This window comes from Callorhinus ursinus, unplaced genomic scaffold (assembly GCF_003265705.2).
Source record: "Callorhinus ursinus isolate GAN/ISIS: 27379988/994484 unplaced genomic scaffold, GSC_fseal_2.0 scaffold186, whole genome shotgun sequence".
In the NCBI taxonomy this organism is placed as follows: domain Eukaryota; kingdom Metazoa; phylum Chordata; class Mammalia; order Carnivora; family Otariidae; genus Callorhinus; species Callorhinus ursinus.
In genome coordinates, this window is record NW_027397248.1 from 47,449 (window position 1) to 63,834 (window position 16,386).

The window sequence follows — 16,386 nt, forward strand, 5'->3', positions numbered from 1 at the left end:
CAGCTCTCTACTCGGATGCTCAGGCACCCGGAGAGTGAGCTTCTCATCAGCCCTTGGATCTGGAAACCAACAACTGAGCTCTATCCTGGGATGAGCAGGCACCTGAAGAGCAGTCTCACCATGTGCCCCTGGACCTGGAGACCAAGAAAGAAGCCCTGGGCTAGGCCACCCAGACAACTTGACAGTAGGATCACCATGTGCCCATGGACCAGAAGACCAACAACTCAGCTCTCTACTAGGATGCTCAGGCACGCGGAGAATGAGCTTCTCATGTGCCCTTGGTTCTGGAAACCAACAACTGAGCTGTATCCAGGGAGGATCAGGCACCTGAAGAGCAGGCTCACCATGTGCCCCTGGACCTGGAGACCAAGAAAGAAGCCCTGGGCTAGGCCAAGCAGACAACTTGACAGTAGGATCACCATGTGCCCATGGACCAGAAGACCAACAACTCAGCTCTCTGCTAGGCCAATCAGGTACCTGAGGAGCCAGCTCATCATGTGTCCATGTATCTGGAGACCAACAACTCAACTCTGTGCTCGCCCAAGCAGGCAACTTGAGAATGGGCTCACCATATACCCTTGTACCTGGAGACCACCAAATGAGCTGTCTGATAGGCCAACCAGGCACTTGGACAGCAGTGTCACCATGTGTCCTTGGACCTTGAGACCAACAACTCAGCTCTGTGCTAGGCCAAGCAGGGCCCTTGATAGGAAGAACACCCTGTACCCTTGGACCGGTAGACCAACAATGCAGCTCTGTGCTCGGCCAAGCAGGCACCTAGACAGAGAGTTCACCATGCGACCTTGGATGTGGCTTCTTCCTTTCCCCCAGAGCATAGAGCACACAAACAATGGGCTTGCCACTTGGTCTCACAGTAGGAGACCTCCAAACCTGCTCAGCTTTGCACTGATGTGTCCACTGGACCCATGGACACCTGGGAGCCTTCAAACTGTGATTCCTCCATTCCAACCTATCACTGAGCTAAAAAGCCACAGGGACACTGGCCTGACCCAAAATCCTCTGAATGGGTGCCTTTCAACTCTGCAGACATGTGGACATTGGAGTCCCTTCTCACCTTGGATTTACTTCAGCTTGATGTCCTTGTGGCCTGCTATGTGTGCATTATTCATTGCCGTAGGAATTGTCCTCCTCAGAGGAAAATGGCACCATGCCCTAGGAGATGAAACAGTCCAGTGGTTTGAAGACTTTGTATTAAAACTCAGGGCAGGAAATGAGGAGGGGGGATGGGAGGGCATTGTAGAGGAGACCCAGGCCCAGAGGACTGTGGAGACATTGTCTGAGATCTTCCAGTTGAAGGAGAGGTGCTCCATCCTCGAGGGAGAGGTAGAGGTCTTAAAACAAGAGGCCAAGCAGTACAGTGAGAGGCAGGCACAGCTCTATGAGGTGGAGAGGTTCTTCATTCAAATGAAATTTTTCCTGGAAGTCTCTGCCTTACAAGGGGTGAGGCCTGTGCACCCACCCACGATAGCATAAGAAGGGGAGCTGGGGAAAGTGTGGTCATCTCCAGGACTGGGGGTTGCCACAAATGTGAATATTAGTTTAATTAATAATAAAGATAGTTATTTAGTAAACAATTTACAAAATGATCATTTTTGAATGAGTAATTTATGAGAAATCACGCTTGGGGATCGTGATGTGCAGCCTGGCTTGCAGTCACTACTGTCCCTTAGGAGTCATCACATTCTCCCCTGATGCTGGGCAGGGGGCTCCATGGCTCTGAGAAACTGTCGCTGAATCATGCCCAGCTGACAGAGCATAAGCTGCCTGCCCCATGAAAACATTCAGACATACTTATTTCTGGATCCCAAGCACAGCTGTTAAGGTCAGCACCATTCTTATTGGAAGAAAAAGAGAAGCAGTATGTCTATATCCAGGTATTTCTGCATAAAGCATTTCTGGCTGAGACCTCCAGCACATTGTTGCTCCACTTGAGGTTGGACACTGATGTTATGGCTTCAATCTGTGGCCACGACAGCAGGTGTTTCTCCACAACAGGTTCCTGTGTGATACAGGCTTTTGAAGAGCAAATGTTACAAGGCCAGGGAACCAGGGTGAGGGGGTGCAGAGGCATGGGACCATTCCCTGTCTCTCAGTGAGACGGTGTGGGGTCAGGATGGTAGGCAGAGTGGTGTGAGGGGCCAGGATGGTGGGCTTTGTTCTGACCAAAGAAACACTGCAGGAATTGGGGGAGATATGCGGGATTCACTTTGGGTGCTTTAGGTGCCTGGCTGATTGCACAGAGTAAGGCACAGTGTGAGAGAGGTGGGAATAGGTGCACCTTGGAGATTGTAGGGTCTGCTTGGGTATGAAGGAAAGGGGCCACTTCCAAGAGGCACAGCTGAGATTCTATGATAAATTGGACACTGGGCATCAGAAGGGAGTAGGAAGGTGTGATTCCAGGATGGCCCATCCTGAGAAATGTTCCTTCTTAGCTCCAGGGATGTGGGCTGGAAGCTCAGGTGAGTTGCAAAACCCAGTGAGCTGGGACCCACCTGTGGCTCCAGCTGAAGTTGCACGGGAAGAGCCTAGAGCTGTGACCCCTGGGCTGAGCTCAGTCAAGGCAGTGTGCTCATAGCACCTGGGCATAAACGGATGGAGCCATGAAGAAGCTTCTTCTGGGCGTGGGAAGTGAACTTCAGGGGGACTTGGTAAGTGGGAGGCTTGACTTCTATGATGGATGGTGTCTGAGCTGATATGACGGTGCTGCTTTTGGGAGCCAGTGAGGAGGCTGGTGGAGTCGCTTATGTGATCCTGGCACTTGGAACCTCCTGTGCTCAGCTGCTTTGACCCTGCTCACCTTACCCTTGTTTCCACAAACACCAGGCTCCGGGGTGGGTTGGTACCCCAGAGCTGCTCACCTCTTGAATCCCCTTTCCTTCATCACTAAAATTAGGGCAACTTTGTTGAGGTGGTGGTTTTTTAGCAGGAGGCCAGAGATGGTGGGGTTGTGGAGGGGATCTACAAGGGCAGGGGACGATGCAGCCAAGAGGAGGGAGAGAAGAAGGGGAGGAGACTCTGAGCCAGGTCCTTGTGCTGGCCTTTCCTCCCCCAAGGCAAAACATCAGCTCTGGGAGGACAGCATTCCCCGTGCTGTCTCTGTCCCACACCTGGCCTTCTCTGCCCTTGAGAGTCACAGGGCATCACAGCCCAGCACCTGTCCAGTCACAGACCCGCCCCAGAACCCTCCTGCCTCCTTCACTGCTGCCTGACACCCATATCTTAGGGTTCTGGGGCCGTTAGGGATACTTGGAGATCCAGAGAGCCAGGGTGGGACTGCTAGTCTTAGGGACTATTCTGAGGTGTGCTGACAGGTGGAGCACCTGCTACTGAGAGGTAGGGAGGTAGAGAGGTAGATTTATAGATTCACAGGAAGCTGCCAGTAGTTCAGAAACGTCCCTGCACAGAAGCACTCTTCACCCATTTGTTTGTTTCTAGTCTTTCTTCTATTACAAATAAACCTGCAGTGAACAATTTGTGCACTGTGAGTCATGGGTTCTTAAATTTTCATTTCTGGGATGAAGGTCCAGGAGAGTGCTTGCTAGGTTATAGGGTTTATGTTTCACTTCTATAGAACCTATCAAACTGTCTTACACAGTTGCTGTTCCGTTTACCTTCCCACCGGCAATGTAGTACTTTGTTTTGTATTAACCAGCTGTCCTAACAGGTGGGTAGTCATGATAACGCTCAGGTTTTCATTTGCAGTTCTTTCATGGCTAGTGAATTTGTACATTTTTTCTTGTGCTAATTTGCCATCAGCATGTTCTCTTTGATGTAATGTCTGTTCATGTCTTTCTGTCCATTATCTGTTTGCTTAGGTTCTTTTTCCTTTGTTTTTCTTTTTCTTTTATTTTTTTCTCCTGTTGAGTTTTGAGTTCTTTATATATTATTTATAGAAGTTCTTTTTTCAGTTAGGTGGTTTGCAAATATGTTCATCCAGTCTAAAGCTTTTCTTTTATTTTCTTTTTTTGTGCTCCTAGTGGGAACACAAGTTCTTAGTAGAGTAAAACTTTCAATTATTTTTGGTAAATTCCAACTGAACCAACCAGGCACCTTCATTGTGGTATTCATTTGTATATCTCTGATGGCAAAGTGGTGTTGAGCATTTGTTCACGTGTCTGTTAGCCATTTGTATGTCTTCTTCTTTTATTTTTAAAGATTTTTATTTATTTATTCATGAGAGACAGAGAGAGAGAGAGAGAGAGAGAGAAGCAGAGGGAGAAGCAGTCTCCCAAGGAGCATGGAGCCCGATGCGGGACTCGATCCCAGGACTCTGAGAGCATGACCTGAGCCGAAGGCAGGTGCTTAACCATCTGAGCCACCCAGGCGCCCTGTATGTCTTCCTTAAAGAAGTATCTGTTTGTTTCTTCTGCTCATTTCTTGACTGGATTATTTGATTTTTGGGTGTTGAGGTTGAGAAATTCTTTGTAGAGTTTGGATACTAGCCCTTTATCTGGTAAGTCATTTGTAAATATCTTCTCCCAATCTTCAGGTTCTGTTTTAGTTTTGTTGACTCTTTCCTTGCCTGTTCAAAAGCTTTTTATCTTGAGGAAGTCCCAATATTAAGTTTGGCTTTTCTTTCCCTTGGCTTTATAGTCATGTTGTGCAAGATGCTGCTGCATGTGGCCCAAAGAGGTTGCTGCTTGTGCTGCTCTCTAGGATTTTGGTGGATTCCTGTCTCCCATTTAGGTCTTCCATCCATTTTGAGGTTATATTTGTGTATGGCGTATGACAATGATCCAGTTTCATTCTTCTGCATGTGGTTGTTCAATTTTCTCGACTCCACTTGTTGAAGAGACTGTCTTTTCTCCATTGGATATCCTCTCCTGCTTTGTTGAAGATTAGTTGAACATAGAGTTAAGAGTCCATTTCTGGTTCTCCATTCTGTTCTATGGATGTATGTGTCTGTTTTTTTGTCCGAGTACTGTACGTTCTTGATGATTACAGCTTTGTAATAGAGCTTGAAGTCTGGAGTTGCAATTGCTCAGCTTTGGTTTTCTTTTTCAACATTCCTCTGGCTATTTGAGGTCTTTTCTTGTTCCATACAAATTTTAGGATTGTTTTAATCCAGCTCTGTGAAAAATGCTGAGGGTATTTTGATTGGGATTGCATTGAATGTTTAGAATGCTTTGGGTAATGTAGACATTTCAACAATATTTTTTCTTCCAACCGGGAGCATGGAATTTTTTTCCATGTCTTTGTGGCTTCTTCAGTTTCTTTCATAAGCATGCTATGGTTTTCACAGTACATCTCTTGACCTCTTTGGTAGATTTATGCCTCAGTATCTTACAGTTTTTGGTGTAATTGTAAATGGGATCGATTCCTCGATATTTCTTTCTGCTGCTTCATTGTTAGTGTATAGAAATGCACCTGACTTCTCTGCATTGATTTTTGTATCCTGTGACTGCTGGATTCTTGTCTCATTTCTAGCAATTTCTGGTGGAGTCTTTTTGGTTTTCTACAACACAGTATCATGTCATCTGCGAAGAATGCAAGGTTGATTTCTTGTTGGCTGATTTGGAGGCCTTTTACTTCTTCTTCTTGTTTGATTGCTGAGGTTAGGACTTCCAGTAGAATGTGGAACAACAGGGGTGAGTGTGGACATCCCTGTGGTGTTCCTGACCTTATCCCCATTGAGAATGATATTCCCTCTCGGCCTTTCATATATGACTTTTATGCTATTGAGGTATATTCCCTCGATCCCTACACGGGGGAGGGATCTTTTCAAGAAAGGATGCTGTATTTTGTCATATGCTTTTTCTGCATCTATTGAGAGGACCCTGTGTTTCTTGTCCTTTCTAACATTAAAGTGGTGTATCACATTGATGGATTTGTGGATGTTGAACTAGTCCTGCAGGCCAGGAGGTAATACCTCTCGGTCGTGGTGATTAATCCTCCTAAGATACTGTTGGATCTTACTGCCTAGTAAATTGTGAGGATTTTGCATCCATATTCATCAGGGATATTGGCCTATAATTCTCCTTTTTGGTGGGTTCCTGGTCTGGTTTGGGGATCAATGTAATGTTGGCCTCATAGAATGACTTTGGACGTTTACATTGCATTTCTATTTTTTGGAACCCTTTTAGGAGAATAAGCATTAAGTCTTCTTGATTATTTTTATTATGTTCAGTTAGTCAACATATGGTATATCATTCATTTTTGATGGAGTGTTCAACGTTTCATTAAAGTGAAAATTAAGGTAATTCTTCAACTTTCCTTAATTGTGTCTTCACAAGATCACTCTCAAACTAATATCCGTCTTTAGAAAATAGATTGAGAGCTCATTTTCAAGGTAGAGCATTATTGTCCAGCAACATGCTAACAACTCCACCCTCAAGGGCTACCTGCATTACAAGCTCCCCAATGTACTTTAGATCTGAAAGAAAACTCAAGAGCAGGATTTTTTTTTAAATTTTATTTATTTAAATTCTATCTAAATAACATATACTGTATTATTAGTTTTAGAGGAAGAATTCAATGATTCAACAGTTGCATATAACACCCAGTGCTCATTCCATCAGGTGCCCTCCTTAATGTCCATCACCCAGTTACCCGATCTCCCACTCACCTCCCCTCCAGCAACCCTCAGTTTGTTCCCTACAGTTAAGAATCTCTTATGGTTTGCCTCTCTCTCTGTTTTCCTCTTATTTTATTTTTCCTTCCATTCCCCTATGTTCACGTGTTTAGTTTCTTAAATTCCACATATGAGTGAAATTATATGGTATCTCACTTTCCATAACTGACATATTTCACCTAGCATAACACCCTCTAGTTAATCCACGTGGTTTCCAATGCAAAGATGCCATTCTTTTTGATGACTGAGTAATATTCTATTGTGAATAAACAAATGGCCAGCAGACACATGAGAAAATGTTCAACATCACTCAGCATCAGGGAAATACAAATCAAAACCACAATGAGTTAGCACCTCACACTGGCCAGATCGGTTAAAAATAACAAGACAGGAAACAACAAATTTTCATGAGGATGAAGAGAAAGGGTAACCCTCTTACAATGCTGGTGGGAATGAAAGCTGATACAGCCACTTGGAAAAGGGTATGGAGGTTCCTCAAAAAGTTAAAAATAGAACTACCCTGGGCTCGGCTCAGGTCACGATCCCAGGGTCCTGGTATCAAGCCCCACAGTATGCTCCCTGCTCAGTGGGGTGTCTGCTTTTCCCTCTTCCCCTACGCCGCTCATGCTGTCTCTCTGTAATAAATAAAATAAAACTTAAAAAAAAAATAGAACTACCCTGTGAGCCAGCAACTGCACTACCAGGTATTTATCTAAAGGATACAAACATAGTGATTCACAGGGGCACCTGTTTCCCCAATGTTTATAAGAGAAATGTCAACAATTGCCTACGTATGTAAGGAGCCCAGCTGTCCATGGGCACATGAATGGAGAAAAAAGTTGTGATATATATATTCAATAGCAGTTTTAAGCTCATCTTTCCTACTTAACAGTTCATTCCACCTGAGTATAGCAGAATCCAACCCCTTTGGATGCTCCAGAGATCTCTCTTCTTTCAATCCTTTCTCCTGATTCTAGGGTTCTAGGAGGAACAAGTGAAGTTGGCATTTTTAGCATCTGGTGTAGGACTAAATGCAGTCATAGTCTGTATTACCAAGACCGAAGAACAAACTCCAATGACCACCAGCTGTTTCGCTCTTTACCCTTTTTTTAAGTTAAGAGGGGGGACTAGAAAACACCAGCAGATGCCCCATTACACATATTTCAGCTAAGGACTGAAACTTTTGGAACCTGCCCCCAGCACTTTTTACAACAGCTGCAACCAGAAGACAATGGCAAAACTAGTGGAGACCAAACAACCCTGAAGTGTGAGTCCTGGGCATGGAAGTGGTCCTGTCTCCTGCACTGACCAGGCTGGCTGCATCTGGCTATGGCAGGCAGTAGTCTCAGCAGTAACAATGACCAGGTCTACATTGTATCCAGTTGCCCCCTGAGGTCCTAAACAGTAAGAATGTCTGCAGTGGATAAAGGCACAGATACGGGAAAGTACACTCCATGAACTTTCATCAATGACTAGGGGCTGTAAAAGGCAGAGGACGACCCCAAGGGAGTTTTCCCACCTCTAGCAAAGACTAACACCAACCAGGCAGGTAACTGTGGTGCCGGCCCAGGTGTACCCAGGTCCTCTGTCCTTCTGCCCTGCCCACCTCCCCAGAGGACAGGAAGGGAGACGACAGCTAGTGCATCCCTGGTGCAGTTCCTGGTGTGGGGGAGGAGCTGGTGAACCCCCTCAGAGACTGGGGAGATTCCCCCCACGTCTTGAGTACTTCCTCTGCTCAGGTTTGGGCACTGGTCAGAACTGGGGGGGCTGGACCGGGGAGGAAGTGGGGTGGGGTGATTTAGTGCTCCTGGGTGTCTCTGCAGGAGCCCAGTCCTGACCCACAGGACGGATGTCCCAATGGGGAGCAGTGGGCAGATGGGGATGCCTGCCCTGATCTGAAACAAAAGCTAAATGCCCACTACCAGCCAGCCTTGTGTCCTGATAGTCATTCAGGACCTCCGGGAGTCCACCCCTGAGCCCCACCCTGTGCCTGGGCTGACTGGGCTCCTCTCAGCAGGGCACATCCTACCTGAGGGTCGATAAGTTGGGCAGAGCAGGCATGGGGAGCTCAGAGCACCTGCAGGAAAGAGAGAGGGAATCGGTGATGGCCCCATTCCCACCATCCCCTGGCCCACCGTCCCCTGTGCAAGCCCCTTGTCCAGCAGTGCCCAGCAATCCCTGGCACCAGCTGTGGATGCTCACTCCAGTCCACGCTCACCTCTCCAGCCACGTTGTCCTCCTCACACCAGCCAAGCCCCTCCAGGCCACAGGCCTAGCTGTGCGGGACCTGAGCAGGGCAGCTCAGAGGCCCACTCTGGGGAGCCACTGGCCCTGCTCCCAGCTGGAGGGGCTCAGGGTGTCCGCGCGGTGGGTTCTCGGGATCCTCCCACACTGCCCCAGGGCTCAGGGTCCTTTGGCCCCTGCTGCTCTACTACCACCGCAGAGCTCATGCTCAGCTGGGACCTGCTGTGCTGCTGGCCTGCAGGGCTCTTCGGCTTGCATGTGGGAGGGAGGTGGCTGTGGCTCTCTTTCTGAGTGCATCTCTCTCCTTATTTGTTTCCTGGGAAGGAACTCCACCGGACTTGGCTGCTTCCTGCCAGACCCCTCCCCACTCCCACAGTGCTGTCCCAGCTGAGGGGTCATCTTCCAACTACTGTCCTCTCTCTGCGTTCCTCTCTGCAGTGCTTCCTCTTCTGGTTCTGCAGCCTGCCCTGGGGTGCCCTCTTCTGGCTCTTGACTTTGCTACTTGCCCGTCCTTGGGTTACTGGGTCAAAATAAAGAAAAATAAATCCATAAACACATCCATACAATACATACTAACTCCTTCCCAGCTGGGAGAACCAGTATCTGCTGACCTGCTGCTCTAGCTGCTGGAGATTGAGTGGGAAGCAACAGCTACTGAGCTCCTGTCCTCACGGAAATTCTCGTCCTCCTGGTTCATGTTAGACTTTCACAAACTTTGTCCCAGGTTACAGATGCACTAATGAAGTCACTTAGTCTGGTTTATAATTGAATGTAGCTGGTGATTGACGATTGTATTCTGTGACTTTCCAATTGATTTTACTTTGATGGAGGTGTCTTTTTTTTAAGGTTTTATTTATTTATTTGACAGAGAGAGACACAGCGAGGGAGGGAACACTAGCAGGGGGAGCGGCAGAGGAAGAGAGGGAGAAGCAGGCTTCTGGCTGAGCAGGGAGCCCGATGTGGGGCTGGATCCCAGAACCCTGGGATCATGACCAGAGCCTAAGACAGATGCTTAATGACTGAGCCACCCAGGCGCCTGATGGAGGTGTCTTATTTATAAATTCACAACTGCAAATAATAGCTGGAAGGTACAGAATATCATTTTTTTTGCTTCCAGCAAGAAATTCAATAATTAAACATGATTAGCAATAATAATTTCCAAAGTGATCTTTATGGTTTGCTGTTGACTAACGTAAACCAAGAAATGAATCAGTTTTGTTTTTTCAGGTTAGACTGGTTCTTTGGTAGAAGCATAATTTGGTGTTCCTCTCAGAGGGAGAAGTAGAAAACACTTTGCTGAAGCAGTTTTTCAGTTAGGAGCCATGATCACAGCCACATATAAAACCAACACACACAGCCTGTGTCAGATGCCCTAATCAGTGAGGAACAGTGATGTGGGGCAAAGAGAAAAAGAAAGGGAAGCACGAAGGACCTGCACAGAGGAGGCATTTAAACACATCGAAGGACGTGTGTAAGGAAGTGCACTGTGCACTTAGTTTCATCCCATTTTCCCGTGTTTATGCTCAAGATGTTACAGCCTGGTGGTGAGTTTCTGTGACAACAGCACACCTCAGGGGACCCCTTGACATACCTGTCCCCCAAAGGTACGAAATTTGAGAGGGAATCAGTGGGTGGATGAGAAGTCCCCTCCCTGTACTGCTCTGAGCACAAACAGCATTTCTGGTGAAGGACAAGTGCTTCCGTCACTGCCCTGTAACCCCAGTCCTGCCCAGTGGTGCTCATCGTGAAAGACTGTCAGTCTCAGTGACTAAACTTCTACGTGTTCCCAGCACAGAAAGAGTGAAGGGCATTTCCGTTTTCACCAGGACCCTTAAAAAATCACCATTTGTCATGATAGATTCCTGGGCTCGGTTTAACTAAGGGAAGTGTTGTACCAATAAAACAGGTGACCAGGCCAGGGAACCTCATCCTGGACCACTTAAATGGAAATCTATGGGTGCCCAGTGCTGACCACAGCATAAGATTATATGCAAAGTGTCTGGCATCTCTTTTATTTATTTATTTATTTTTAAAGATTTTATTTATTCATTCGAGACACACAGAGAGAGAGAGAGAGAGAGAGAGCAGGAGCAGGGGGAGAGGCAGAGGGAGAAGCAGGCTCCCCACCGAGCAGGGAGCCAGACGTGAGGCTCGATCCCAGGACCCAGGGATCATGACCCGAGCCGAAGGCAGATGCTATACCATCTGAGCCACCCAGGAGCCCCCATTATACCCAAATAAGTCTGAAAAGAAAAGAAGAGTAATTACAAGACTGAATGGGATAATTTGTACGGGATTTGTCAAATGCGATTTGCATGAGTGACCAGTGAACAGTGGCTGTGATCTTTTTTGCCATCTTCATCATGGATACTAAAATCAACATAGTTACCATCATACACTTTTATCCACACACTTGTCACCCTTGGATTTCTCAGGGACACTGTTCCCCAAAAGTTTCAAAGCACTAACTGATTTTCACAAAGCGTCCTAAGTTGCTATCACAGATGTAATTATTGTTGCACTGGAAAGTTAGTGACGGGCAAAGAAAATTTTATTTTTAAATGCAATAGTTAACACAGTTTGGCACAATTTGTGTTAAGAAGTCATCATAACGAATCACTATCCCTATGAATGACTGAATTATTTCTAGAAGGTGTCATTTACATTCAGAAAATATTCCCTCTATACACAGATAGATTTAGTCATTACTTTTGACTATTATTGTAAATTCCATCTTATCCTTTTGAATAAAATATAGGCAAGAAATCATTTGATTAGAAATGACAGTTGCATAGAAGGAAAAACCCTGCATAAGCAGTAATGTTTATCCTGGAAAACGTTTAAGCACTTTTGCTCATTGGCAAAATAGCCCCCACCCCAAATCCAGGAAAGAAACAGGAAATGCTTATTATCTACAATCACTATTGATGATTTGGACCCCTACATGCTAGCTTTATTCATTGAATTTCATGTGAGCCCATCTAAACCCTATCCCAATATGACACAACCCTGTCTTTTACAAAGACCCTCATTTCCTTCCCATCCAGAGAGCACGGTTATGAATTAGCTCCTCAACTGTTTTCTCTTGTAAACAGTGCAGCTATGGGCACTCAGATTCCAGTTAAAATCTTCTACTTCCAAAACTGACCAACAGTTACATTGTTTACATCACTCATTTCGTGAACTGACAACCTCAAATTGGGAATGATTTCAGTCCAGTCAGTAATCTACAATGCCGAAAGAATTAGCCCAATAGGATCAATAGCTATGTGATCACATCACATGCATGCATGAAAACAGCTCTACTTCTGTAAAATAAAATTTATGCTACATATGCCATACTAAAGCATTCTTTATGTAGCAGAAAACTCCCCCATCTGCATGGGGTCCATTACAGGCTCTGGACTCAATGCACCTTTCCTTTCTCAGTGGGTAATATGTTCGCTTCAAATTAAATTATTTTTCTAAAAATGCCTTATTTCAGAAAAATTCTCACATTTTCCTGTTCCATTTGCATTCACATATTTAGTATATATTTTGTCAGAATTATTATTTTTAAAGTGACCATATTTTCATGAATATAGTATCATTGAGTGTACACCTTAGTTTTACTTACCGTAAATCCAGAAAAGAAGTTCATAGATGCTCATAGATAATATCAGCCTTTGATTAGAATATCAGTTCCACCATATTTACTACTATTTCACCATAGATTATAAGGTACAACACCAATTCTTTCAAGAATTCTATAATTTTTGTTTTAGGTTTAAAGAGAGCTTCATGGTTTTTTTAGGTACACAAGGATGTAAGCAATCTTTTTTATCTTTTTACTTTTAATTGTATATCTAATATAAAATGAAATATGTAAAAATATATATTTTAAAATCAATTTTATTCAAATAAATTTTCCCTTTGAATTTCCATGGTTAATTAAATGCTTGACTATATCAACTGTTTATTCTAACAGTTTATTAAAATTGTTTTTATTAATTCTAATCAAAATTATCTTAAGCATTTGCAGAAGTATCTCAACCTTAAATGAAAACAAAACCTATAAATAAAACCATATAAGTGTGGGTTTATTTCTGAGCTATTTTGTTGTATTGATCTATGTGTCAGTTTCTGTGCCAGCACCATATTTATTATTATTATTATTATTATTATTATTATTAATTTAGTTTTGTTGTAGTTTGAAATCTGGGATTGTGAAGATGACCTTGGCTATTGGCATACCACTCTGTTTTGTTTACTATTGCTTTATATTTAGTTTTCAAAACAGGAACTCTGAGTCTTCCCATCTTATTCTTTTTCAAAGTTGTTTTGGTGCATGAAGATTCCTCTCTTCTGTTACTGAATATAATGTGGTGCATTATATATATTTACTCTCCTATGTTGAACAATCCTGGCATTCCAGGATTAAATCCAACTAGGTCATAGTGTATCATACTTTTCATGTACTGATGAATTCAGAGTGCCAGTATTTTATGAAAAGTTTATATAAAGACTGATATCCAGATCAATATCGTTTCTGGCTTTGGTACCAGGACAATGTTGGCTTCATAGAATGAGTTAGTATGTATTCTCTTCTCTTCTGGTTTTTGCAAGAGTTTGAAAAGGAATTGGTGTTAATTTGTTTCTGTACACTAGGAAAAATTCACCAGTGAAGTCATTGGCCCAAAGACTTCCTTCGTTGTTTGGATTTAATTACATAATCAAGTTCCTTACTAGTTACAGGTCTACTCAAATTTTGTATTTCTTCATAACTCAGTCTTGGTAGCATGCTTGTTTCTAAGAATTTGTCCATTTATTCTTGGTTATCCAACTTGATAATATATGTTCATTCATAATTGCTTTATATCTATAAAATTTACAATGATGTACCACTCTCATTGCTGATATTGATATTTTGAGCCTCCTGCCTTTTTTTTTTCTTGGTTAATGTGGCTAAAATTTTGTCAATTTTCAAATAACTCCACTTTAGTTTTGATGTTTTTCTTTAGTGCTTTTTCTATGCTCTTATTAATTATCTCTGCTCTAATGTTAATTATTTCTTCCCTTTCATTAACTTTGGCTTTAACTTTTTTTTCTTTTTCTGGTTGATTAAGGTAAACATTATTTTTTGATTTGAGAGCTTTTTTATTTCTTATTTTATCTTTTTCAGTATAAGTAGTATTTAAATTCAATTAGCCAAGGTATAGTACATCATAGTATTTGATATAATGTTCAATGTTTCATTAGTTGAGTATAATATCCCAGTGCTCATCATATCATGTGCCCTCTTTCTTGTTTTTTAGATGTAAATGTTTACTGCAATTAATTCTTCCTTAGCACTGCTTTATTTGAACTTCATAGCTTTCAGTATCTTTGTTTCTGTTTTCATATTCTTCACGTTGTTTTTTAATATCCATTGTGATTTCTTAAACCTCTTACTTTTTAATAGGGTATTGTTTAATTTCCATATAACTATGATTCTAGTTTTTCTTCTGTTATTCATCGCTAAGCTTCATTACATTTTTATCAGAAAAGATACTTTAAATGTTTCAACATTTTAAACTTATTACAACTTATTTCATGGCCTAACATATGGTCAATCCTGGAAACTGGTCCATATGAATTAAGAAAATTGCATGTTCAGATGTTTAGGGAAGTGTATATCTGTTAAGACTGATTAGTTTATGTTTTAAAAGACGACCCCCCTTTTTTTTTTAATTTACTTCTCTCTGGTTGTTAGGTGTATTATTGAAAGATGGATACTGAAATTTCCCACTAGTATTGAAGAATAGTCTCCAACTAGTTTTCCATTCAGTTCTTTCAATATTTGCATTCTGTGTTATGAGAATCTGATATTTGGTGCATATATGCTTATAATTGTCTCCTTAGGTCAAATTAAACTGTAAATAATATATAATGTCTTTATTTATTATGAATATTTTTCACTTAATGTCCACTTTGTCTGATATTAGTACAACTCCATATTTTTCTGGCTATGCTTTGCATGGATTACCTTTTTTTTATATCCTTTTATTTTCATGCTACTGATCCTTTTAAATATAAGTTCAATGTCTTGTAGAGAGCCTGCCAATTTATATTTATATATATATATATATGTATTCTGACAATGTATGGCAAAATTCGGATATTTAATTCAGTTACGTTTACAGCAATTTCTAACAAATATGGAATACATTTTGCCATTTTCCCATTTGTTTTCTGTATGTCTTATAACTTATTTGTTTCTTAAATTCCCCAGTACTGCTTTTTGTCTGTGTGTAGTTGATTTTATTTTGTAGTGGCATAGTTTGATTCCCTTTCATTTCTTTTTTTATATACTCTATAGAGATTTTCTTTATGGTTGTCATGGGGATTACATATAACATTAAAATTTAAAAATTTAATTCGAATTTATACTTAAATTTTGTTTAAGTATTTATTTAAATTCTAGTTAGTTAACTTATAGGGTAATATTTGTTTCAGGAGTAAAATTTAGTGATTCAGCACTTACACATAACACTCAGTGCCCATCAAAACAAGCGCCTCCTTAACGCCCATCACCCATTTAGCTCATCCCCCACACCCACCTCGCTCCATCAGCCCTCAGTTTGTTAACTCTAGTTAAGACTCTTCTATGGTGTGCTTCCATCTCTCTTCCCCCACCCCCTTCCCCTGTACTCATCTGTTTTGTTCTTAACTTTAACCACATATATAAACTCTATTAGTATACATATTTCCTCCTCACCTTAGGGTATTGTTATCTCTAATTAATTATATCTCATGTACAAACTAATATTATTCTCATATATGTGTCTTCTTATTTCCTTAGAAAATTAAAATTAAGTTTACAATTCAATATTACAGTAATATGGATTTTTATATTTTCCCATGTGTTTAACTTACTGGAGAACTTTAAAATTTCATATAGCTCCAAGTTACATTATAACATCATTTTTTTTCAACCTGAAGGTCTCCCTTTGACATTTCCTGTAAGACAGGTCTAGTAATAATAAGATTTCACTGCTTTTATGTACCAGAAAATGTCTTTTTTTTCTTTTTTTTCTTGAAGGAAAATTTTCTGGTTATAACATTTTCAGTTAACAGTTTTTATTCTATCATCACTTTGAATATATTTATCACTGTGTTAGGTTCTCAATTTCTCCTGAGAACTCAGAGTATAATCTTACTGACACTCTCTTATACATGACAAGTTACTGATTTCTTGCTGCTTTCAATATTTTTTTCATCTTTTGATAATTTGATTGTGTCTTTCTGTTGTTCTCCTTGAGGTTATCCTACGTGGAGTTTGTTGAGTTTCTTGGATTGTCTATTGACGTCTTTAATTAATTTTGAGAAGATTTAGCCATTTTTTATTCAAATGATCTCTCCGCCTCTTTCCCTTTCATCTCCTTCCAGGACTCCTATAATGCATATATTGTTCCACTTACTGAAGTTCCCCTTATGCCATCGGCTAGCCTCGTTTTCCTCATTCTTTTGTCTTTCTGCTCCTCAGCGTCTACAAATATGGCGCTGCCTTCCTTTTCGTTAGTGCAGTTTTT